Source organism: Ostrea edulis, chromosome 8 (genome assembly GCF_947568905.1).
Source record: "Ostrea edulis chromosome 8, xbOstEdul1.1, whole genome shotgun sequence".
Taxonomy (NCBI): domain Eukaryota; kingdom Metazoa; phylum Mollusca; class Bivalvia; order Ostreida; family Ostreidae; genus Ostrea; species Ostrea edulis.
This window is the reverse complement of record NC_079171.1, coordinates 27,849,670-27,859,043: the sequence shown is the minus strand read 5'-3', so window position 1 is coordinate 27,859,043 and position 9,374 is coordinate 27,849,670. Positions and strand designations below refer to the sequence as shown.

Here is a 9,374-nt window from a genome sequence, read left to right as displayed (position 1 = left end):
GTAGTCGGCGTAAGGCTTAGTTAGTTGAAAATTTACACTTATTGATGAAACGGTGTCCAGCACTGCGTCTTCCAAGGCGGCTCCTTCTCCTAAGGGTGTTGTTATCGTGAGATCGTGTCTCCGAACTCCATTACGAGTAGGATTGGTCCACAATATCGGGATCAATTTATTTAGTTTTTAAATGGGAATGAGGAAATAGCTCTGAAAATTTCACACCATAATATTTTGTCTTGTGACGTTGTATCATGCTTATATATATTGTGATTATAGGGCTATATCAAGTTGTCCAATACATCAGTTAAACAGCAGGGCGAAGGTAAGGAGAGTCAGGTAAATGATGTGATTTTGTTATAATTAGTGTAATGAAGATCATAGAATCATAAAATTTACTTTTGATGTTTGTCTATGAGAATTGTATACACACTTCGATGACCTTCATAGGGCCTATGGAGGTCACCGAAGGATGTATACAATTCTCATTCTATACATACAATGAGCAATGCTGATTTTTGTGAATGGAAGCAGCATCTTCAAGAGATACTAGTGATGGAGTATAAAACTCCCACACTAATTCTTCCTCTCCCCCCCCCCCCCCCCCCCCCCCCGTCATTTCGAATGTCGTCTCCATGATCTGAAAATATAGCCCCAAAAGAACAGTTCTAGTTTTCCTCAGAAATTTTAATCAAGAAAGGTGTGAGCGCATGATCCCTGTGAGTAAGAATATAATCGTCATTTTACAGGTCTATGTTCATGTCACCAATAATGATTTCTACTGTTGTAGTTCTTATGAGACTTACCCTATGTAAATATTGCCAGGCTTTAGTCACATCAACTGTGTACTAATACAGGTATATCAATAATAAATTAATTTGAAAACATTTGTATTTTGTTGGCTGTATGTCATTTGTTTAAACTCGTGGTCTTCCCAACTTAACTATTATCCAAGTGACAGTACGAAAGTTAGTAAGTACACCCAAAGTCGGTGTAATAATAATTTATTTGAAATATATAAAGATTTCTTACCACCGAGTCTTTTCATCTCGAATCCATACATGCTCTCTTATATTTTAGATATTTTATACTTTTTATGCATCGTCATCTTCTTTATGTCATTCTCACGGAATGAACTAATCGATGAGATCTTCCCATCCGTGAAAAATTTCTCCATGTCTCCAAAGTGTGTCTTCATTGGCCTGCTCTCAATTGGTTCTAACAAGTAAACCTTCACATTCTGAAAAATATAAAGCTTTCAAATATCATATGATTTTAATATGTCTTGGAGGGTGACCGTGTTTGATGGAGAAGCACTACGTTCCGGATCTAGGAAAGAACTCGTGTTTTAGCTTTACCTTTGCACACAACTGGTCACTTAGTCTTTGATTTATATTTGATATTTTAGATATCAAAGGACGTTTTTAACGAAGTCGGGGAGGTGGTCCACTATAGAGAGAAAGCAAAACAAGAGATATGACCATATTGACTAACATTTTGAAAGAGCTCTAAAAATGCGTTTGGAGTCTGATAGAGGGATGCATCATCCTGCAGAATTATCAGCAGCAGACCCTCGGCAGATTTCTAAAACCATTGCCGCAAAGTCTCCACCTCCAACAGTAGAACTGTTTTCCCAGAAACAAGAGGCCCAAGGGCGTTATCGGTCACCTTAGTACTAGTGCAAAAGTATCACTACTCCAGAGGGCTATGTAATCTAGAATTTGTTTTTAATGTTCTGAATATCTAAGTTAAATTCTAATGTTCAGCAACAGTATAAAACAAGATGTGTAAAATTATCAGTTTTGTGCATCCTTTTCTGCTATTCCTATATACGCATTTAGATTTTATACAGTATCAGCAAACTTACAGATAAATACTGAATACTAAGTTTGGTCCCACACAGGGGTCAGAACCTCCACCCCGGGAATCATGAAATTTACAATTTGGTAAAGGACTACCTGCTCTATCTAAATATCTATTTAGTTTCAATTTAGTATCAATAACACTAAATAAAATGCTATTTAAGTGTTTTACACCTAATCACTATATACCAAGTTTGGCCCTGCCTTGGTGTCAACCCTACACCGGGATCATGAAAGTTACCATTTCGGTAGAGCCTTTCCTGCTCTTCTACTTTTTCTCAAACATGTGCGGTTATAGAGACGATTTTTGAAAATTAATCAATTTTGGGCAGTTGTGAGAATGGTCAGCATGGGAGTACTTCTTTCTGAGTCTTTGGCTGACTGATGTTGATGTGTAGTCAACAGTGGCTGAAAATAAAACATTCATTACTATAAGTGGAATATTGTAAAGTTGTGTGTGTATTGATTAAAATAAGAGTTTAAAACATATAGAATAATATGCATGGAACTCAAAGATTGAAATAATCACCTCTTCAGCAATCCCTGGCATCTGTGCAGTCAGAGGTTGTTTATCTATAGATAACTGCTGCTAAAAATATACATAACCATTATTTTCTATCTCTACTATCATTAAATCTACCTACAGTAGTACAAGTGTATATACATGTGGACTCTTTCACCACGTAACCAGTCCATATCCACAACAAATAAGAAACACTCCCACAATACAAACAAAACATCTATTAGATTTACATGCTTGTGAAGTTAGGATTGTAGGAAGAAAATATACCTACAAAGGTTTATACATATACAATTTTTCATAACACAATATACATGAAAAGAAAAACTTTCCCACATAACAAGTGCTAACAAAAGTAGTATATATGTCTATTGATGGGGGGTAAACAATAGAATCACTGACCTTGACGGCTATTTATAGGGATGTCTATTGTTATCAGATTACATACTTTTAAACAATAGAACAAAGGGTGGAGGTAAACAATAGATCAAAGAATCAAAGGGTGGGGGTAAACAAAGGGGACAATGGATCAAAAGGGGAAAGGATGGGGGGAATGAAGAATACCATGGGGGTGAACAATAGATCAAAGAGTGAGGGATAAACATGAGAAAATCGGAGGGGACAATGGATCAAAAGGGGAAGACGTGGGGGTTGAGCAATAGATCAAAGGGTGGGGGTAAACAATGAGTACATTCAAAGGGAATACGCGGGAGAGTGAACAAAAGGGGGAAGACGTGAGGGTTGAACAATAGATCAAAGGGTGGGGGGTAAACAATGGGGACACGTGATCAAAAGGGGAATACTAATGCGTGAGGGGGTGAACATATCCGTGATTAAGGTATATGACTTTTTGCTGTAATCGTATTGATCGTCTTTTTTGTGGAGTATACTATGAAAGTCACTTCAAATCACTGAACCTTATTATCAGCGAACAAACACCTTTACGTCTGAAATCCACCCTACGTGTCATATCAAATCATCCGACCTGACGTTGCAAATTCCTTTGTATTGTGTACAACGTAGTTCACCTGGGGTTTCGCCATGTGTTAAATTCACTCTACGGGTTAACTAATCTACTCAGGCAAATAGAAATGACTAAGATCCATTTCACGTTTTGTTATCAGTTTTAATATGACTAAAAATACACAACTCAGTCCCCGCTCGATCTGAAAGAAAAATACACCGTGTTAACGACTATGGTTAGAACAAAATAGAATGCACACGCATGCATTAATATGAAAATCTGAAAGTATATTCGTTCAATCTGAGGATAGGTACTTTATCGTAAATTAACGGATGACAATTTTAATTATACACACGCAATGTAATTTCTTTCTTGTCGTGTATAAAGCAGATGTATTGAATTTCACTGTCTAAAGAAATGATCAGATGAAAAGAAGTCTGGAGATCGTGACAAGTAGTTAGCCGATTATATATCACTTACCTATTTACGAAGCTTTGAGCGGGTGTTGTAGGCGTGTACCTCCGCCTTCGTGATCTGAAGAAATGAATGTGAATATAAAATATTATACGTAATACGGCAATTTAATACAAACATAAGAAAAGGATTTTGAATGTCTTTTATTAGAAGTAAAATATTTACCTTCAATCCCGCCTGCGGCGGAGAGGGAGCCGACCTGGCGGGACGGGATCGTCCCCGAGTTTCAAAATTTACCAGACCTTTGGAACCTCGGGGCGGGGGGGGGGGACTCTTCTCTCTCCTCCATGGGATGGCTCTCTGCATCCCTCTGGTTCCTCCTCACTGGCGTGCGGGGGCACCGCGCTTTCATACATTTAAGTATGGTGCGCAGTGCCCACACCAGGAGGAGGAACAGGGAGACGCAGAGAGCCCCCACTTTAGTTTCCCGGACTGTAATGAAATAAAATTAACCATGGTAAAGGGGGGGAAATGTATTTTTATAAATTCGATATTCAAAAAAAAAAATTACTCTCCACAGAAAACCAATAAAAATAAATATGAGTATTCATCTATGATATTTATTACTTTAAAAATCCTTTAGAATGAAAGCAAATTAACATTTTTTTTTCATCCCCTCTTTTCATTAAAATATCCTTACTTGAAGCGTATCAAAGTGTTCCTTGACCTGTTAAAATTTAGACAGGAGGACAACGATTTACATTTTATTTTAATATCTGAAGCAAATCTTTGTTTAAAGTTAAAAAAAATAGTCTTTTCCAAAATTTTGTTTTTAAAATTGAATCGAATACATATAATAAGAATATGAAACGTGAATTGTAAATGATTAATGAATGCAAGGTGAAGATAACGAACAGTGATCAATCTCATAACTCCTACAAGCAATACAAAATAGATTAATGAATCAGTACATGTAACAGTAAAGTTTAACAATCTAATACCTGAACTGCTGTAGATGGTGTAGAATTGAGAGAACAACGTCCCCCATAGTGGTCTACTTTGATGCATGATACTGTGATTGTTGTTCCCTCATCAAATGCATCCAAGGTTATTTTCTGTCCCCAAAATTTAATATCAATTTCCCCTGACACATCTTGGATTGTTACGACTTTTCTTGAGGATTGACCCTTTTCTATTACTGGTGTTGACTGTATATAGGAGAACAATATTTGTGTCAAATATTTATTCATCTGTATTGTTTTTGTTATTTTTCTTTCTAAATACCAAAGTGGTTTTTTTCTTTTCCTAAAAATCGTTCATAAAACTTGGATATCTTAGTGTGGCCATAACCCTCCCCAAGGGTTATGATTTGAACAAATCAGTATTTACACTATATAATGAAGCTTTAATTCAGATGTCTCATCCTTCCTGGCCACGTGGTACTTCTGAAGAGTTTTAAAAGATGCCTGGATATTTTCACCAATTCTTAATTATGTCCCTTTGACAGAGGGTCTGACCCTTCAATTGAACAAACTTGAATCCACTTTACCCAAGGGTGCTTTGTGGCAAGTTTGATATAAATTGACATTGTGGATGTGGAGAAGATAAAATTGTGAAAACTTTAAGTCAATGACAAAGACAGGTATTAGTCTTCAGTTCAGGTGAGGTAAAAACATTTGTCATAGAGAATTTCAGTATACACATCTGCTGTTCTTAAAAAATGAGAATACTGATTCAGGGCTGTAAATTACGCTTTTTTCATACTCTTTACAGTAATTCCAAAATGTGTGGTTTTCTCTTTTCAAAGTCTTTCTTATGCTTTAAATAATGCAACAAAGTACAAGATATTCAAGACACTTGGACTTGAATTTTGAATGAAACAAGAGAGAGAGAAAGTTCTGTATGTTATGCCTACATAAATTATGAATTACTGATGAACACTGAACAGTCATTAACATACGCAGGTTTGGATGAAGGCAATTATTTACATATTGGTACAGTTCAGTTTTGATCCTTATGTTTTCTTTTGTTCTATGTATTGAGGAGTTTTAAGTAATCAGATTTAGTAATTATAAATTTGCCTATTGATATACCTTTTGCACAATTCCCTGGAGGGACACTCTTTCATTTCTTGTTTTTGTCTTGATGGTGGCAATGTCATTGACGTCTGGACTGACAAATTGATTTGTGTACCTGACTTATGTCGGGTCATTCATTGTGTCCATTATCTGTTTTGAAATTAAGAAGCAAAATTAAAGAAAGATATTTACATATAATACAAGAGGTCCATGGGCCACAACATTTACCTGAGTCAATACGGCGATCCTGTTCTTCATTAGCGTTTCTTATTTTAATCACACATCCTTGTGAAAAAATATGACCTATTGTGACCCCATCCTACCCCAGGTGTCAAGATTTGAACAAACTTAAATTTACACTATGTGAGGGTGCATCCATGTGAAAAATCATGCCTTTCCTATTATTGGGAATGAAAGTTTTAAAGATGTGTCCCCAACCTCACTCTTGGGAGGCATGACTTGAACAAACTTGAATCAACACTACCTGAACATCATTTTATTTCACTACAACTTATCATGAATCTGCAATGGTGACGTCTCATTATGAGTGAAATATTCTCGAGAGGGACGTTAAACAATATTCCATCAATCTATATCTACCGGCGTAGCCTGTCCAGGGCCCGGTGAACTAAGTTGAGCTTTGGCCAACCGAACACGAAAATGGAACATACTTTCAATCATAATGAGACGTCACCATTGCCGGTGAACTAATGAAGAACAAGAAAGCTCATCCGCGGAGGGGAGTGAGGTGTGGTAGATAAGTCTCTCAAGTAGAAAGGATTATCTCCCTCATGCATAGCTCTTATCCTTGGACGAATTTGGCTCCACTTTTTTGGCACGCTGTTTTCGGCTATATTTAGCTCTAAAACTTCATAGTTATTTCGGATTTCAAACATTTCGGTTGAGCATCACTGAACAGACATTATTTGTCGAAATGCGCATCTGGTGCATCAAAATTGGTACCGTATAAGTTTTACATACTCTAGCATTTACTACGTAAAAATGGTAAATAGTATGCAATATTTCATTGTTTAATCAATTTAACAAATTGAAATTTAACACAATCCTTATGTAACATTAAAATTTTATTTTTGTTTTTTGAAATAGAGAAATGGCTCTCATTTTTTACGATAATCTGAATTCTTTCAAATTTGGGTACGGGGACGATAACGATAATTATTTCTGACCATTTGCTATTCAAGCAATCAAATTAGATTTCACTCGGTAGTCCTGATTTATGCTCTACTTAACACCGATAAAGGATGCAAGGTGAAGATAATGAACAGTGATCAATCTCATAACTCCTATAAGCAATACTAAATAGATAGTTGGGCAAACACGGACCCCTGGACACACCAGAGGTGGGATCAGGTGTCTAGGAGGAGTAAGCATCCCCTGTTGACCGGGATATGTTCCGAACACATTAGTAGGGGTGTCAGTGAGCAGGATTGTTATCACATGGTCCAACTATCAGTATTCTACGTTTGGAAGTTTGCCAATATGGTCATCGAGAAGTGTTGTCAATGAAAATATGCCAGAAAAACATACCCCGTCACAGGAGCGGTATTGGACAGAGATAAAAGTTCAGACTCCTAGCTCAAAAGTCCTCAACTCTAATATACACTCACACTACAAAAGCCATACCACTTTTAAGTAAAGCGGAGACCGTCTTAGATGCCAAACGTGCACGAAGTCAGGTCCTGGAATCTGATCGTTGGATTTCATCTAAAGACTCCGTTATGCGGGAAATACTGGAATCCAAACTACAGCATTGTTCAAAATGCAAAAGTGCTTTTAAAAAATCAGATATTCTGGTGGAATCGACGTGGGATACTTATTGGGGTAGCGGGCTGAACGTGACCACATCTCATACTGTAATGCAACATTGGCCAGGTGAAAATAAGCTTGAACGTATCCTCAACGGCATGACAGTTTCTTCTACTGCATGTCTATTATGCATGATTTCCCTAATATCCAAAATTAATTAAAACATATTTATGAATTAACATTTTTTTTAACTGTTGACATTTTAAATTTGTCATTTCAACAATATTTTATCTATTTCAATTATTCTATTCTGTTCTATTTTCTCTTGTTGGTACAAACTTGAAAATATGCCTGAAAATACTTTATTATACAGTGCATACAAAGAAAGTATGACTTTAGACAAGTCAAACGTAACCTATTTATAATTAGATATACCATGGGCCAATAGTAAATCAATGAAAATATCAGATTTCAAAATATGTTTGAAAACAAATACAAGAGAGAATTTTGTGGAATATTAGTTAAGGTAAGAGATGAAGGCTGCTTCACTGGAAAATTAACCACATACTTCAATATTGAAAAGTATTTATTTACCAGTCTAGGGTCACCCATTCCATCAAGCCGTCTGAGGTCAACCACTCCTCAAACCTCATTTGGGACCAAGAAGCCACTCTTATTGTAATTGTACCGATAATGCTCACCCTGATGGTAATTACACTTGTAAAGGGACATTCATACACCCACAGAAAGTCAATTTTTATTGAAATACACAAATTAATTTTAAAAAGTGATAAAATTAGTCATGCAGCACCATTTCAATAAGTGTGGGTAGGGGTTGTAAACCAGATGATTAATTTCATGGCCTTTTTATTGTTTAGTCTCATGTACCTTGTACACTTAATAAGGACACTCTCTGTATTATTATTAAGACTGTGAACATTGTTTTTCCCTTTCCAGTGCATTCAACCATTGGCAACAGAGGTGCATGGAAAAGTTGAAGGATGGAGCCCCGAGGTCCTGGAAATTGCTATCAAAGAAGTAGGGAAAGATTTGTAGAAAGACATCAAGATTGATATTTGTGACATGACAAGTGTGTTAGCTGCAGCTAACGAGGAGGCTTTCCTTCTTGGGGAAAATGATATTGAAGAATCTTTTTTTAATCTCGTTTGACATAAACTGCAACAATGCAGGGTCCTCAGTTGTTGAAACTAGATATTAGTTTTGACAACAATGAAATGGAGTTGTCATTGAGTACTTCAGGATGAACTGTTGTTGTTTGTTTTTTTTATTTGCCATGTTATTATGGCTCACATATGGCATGTATTGGAGTGTATCCAATTACAGTAGTAGTGCATATATATTTGTAATAGAGTGACCTTTGGGTTAATGAATAAATTTTGCTATAGATATATATGCTTCAATGTATTTTACTTTAGAAAAACCTAGATCCACTCCTTTATATCTCTAGCCCTTACATGTACATATATAGGTGAACACATTTAATAGTCATTACCTTAAGGCATATGTCAAAGGTCTTGTAGTGTTCTTGAACTTCATTGGTTGTATTTTGTGAAGTTGCTTTTGGTTGGTTTTTATTGTTTTGGTCATTGGGTTTTACCGCCAAAATTAAGCATTGTTTGTCTACTTTTGAGAGAATGGACTTGATATTGACATCATTTTGAAAACATTGACCAAGACCTTCTACAAAAAATTTTCCTTCTTTTCTGGTAATTAATGCATTACTAATTACCTTTATTGGTAAATGTCAATTAATATGT

General features: G+C 36.1%; 1 long non-coding RNA gene across 1 annotated transcript; it reads right to left on the bottom strand.

The window, feature by feature from the left end:
• Positions 1 to 3,478: 3,478 nt before the first annotated feature.
• On the bottom strand, positions 3,479 to 5,422 carry LOC130049517 (uncharacterized). The gene is made up of 3 exons (XR_008798059.1): positions 3,977 to 5,422; positions 3,818 to 3,871; positions 3,479 to 3,539 (listed from the first exon to the last, which is right to left on the bottom strand). It is a non-coding gene; the product is annotated as an uncharacterized LOC130049517 (long non-coding RNA).
• Positions 5,423 to 9,374: the final 3,952 nt, after the last annotated feature.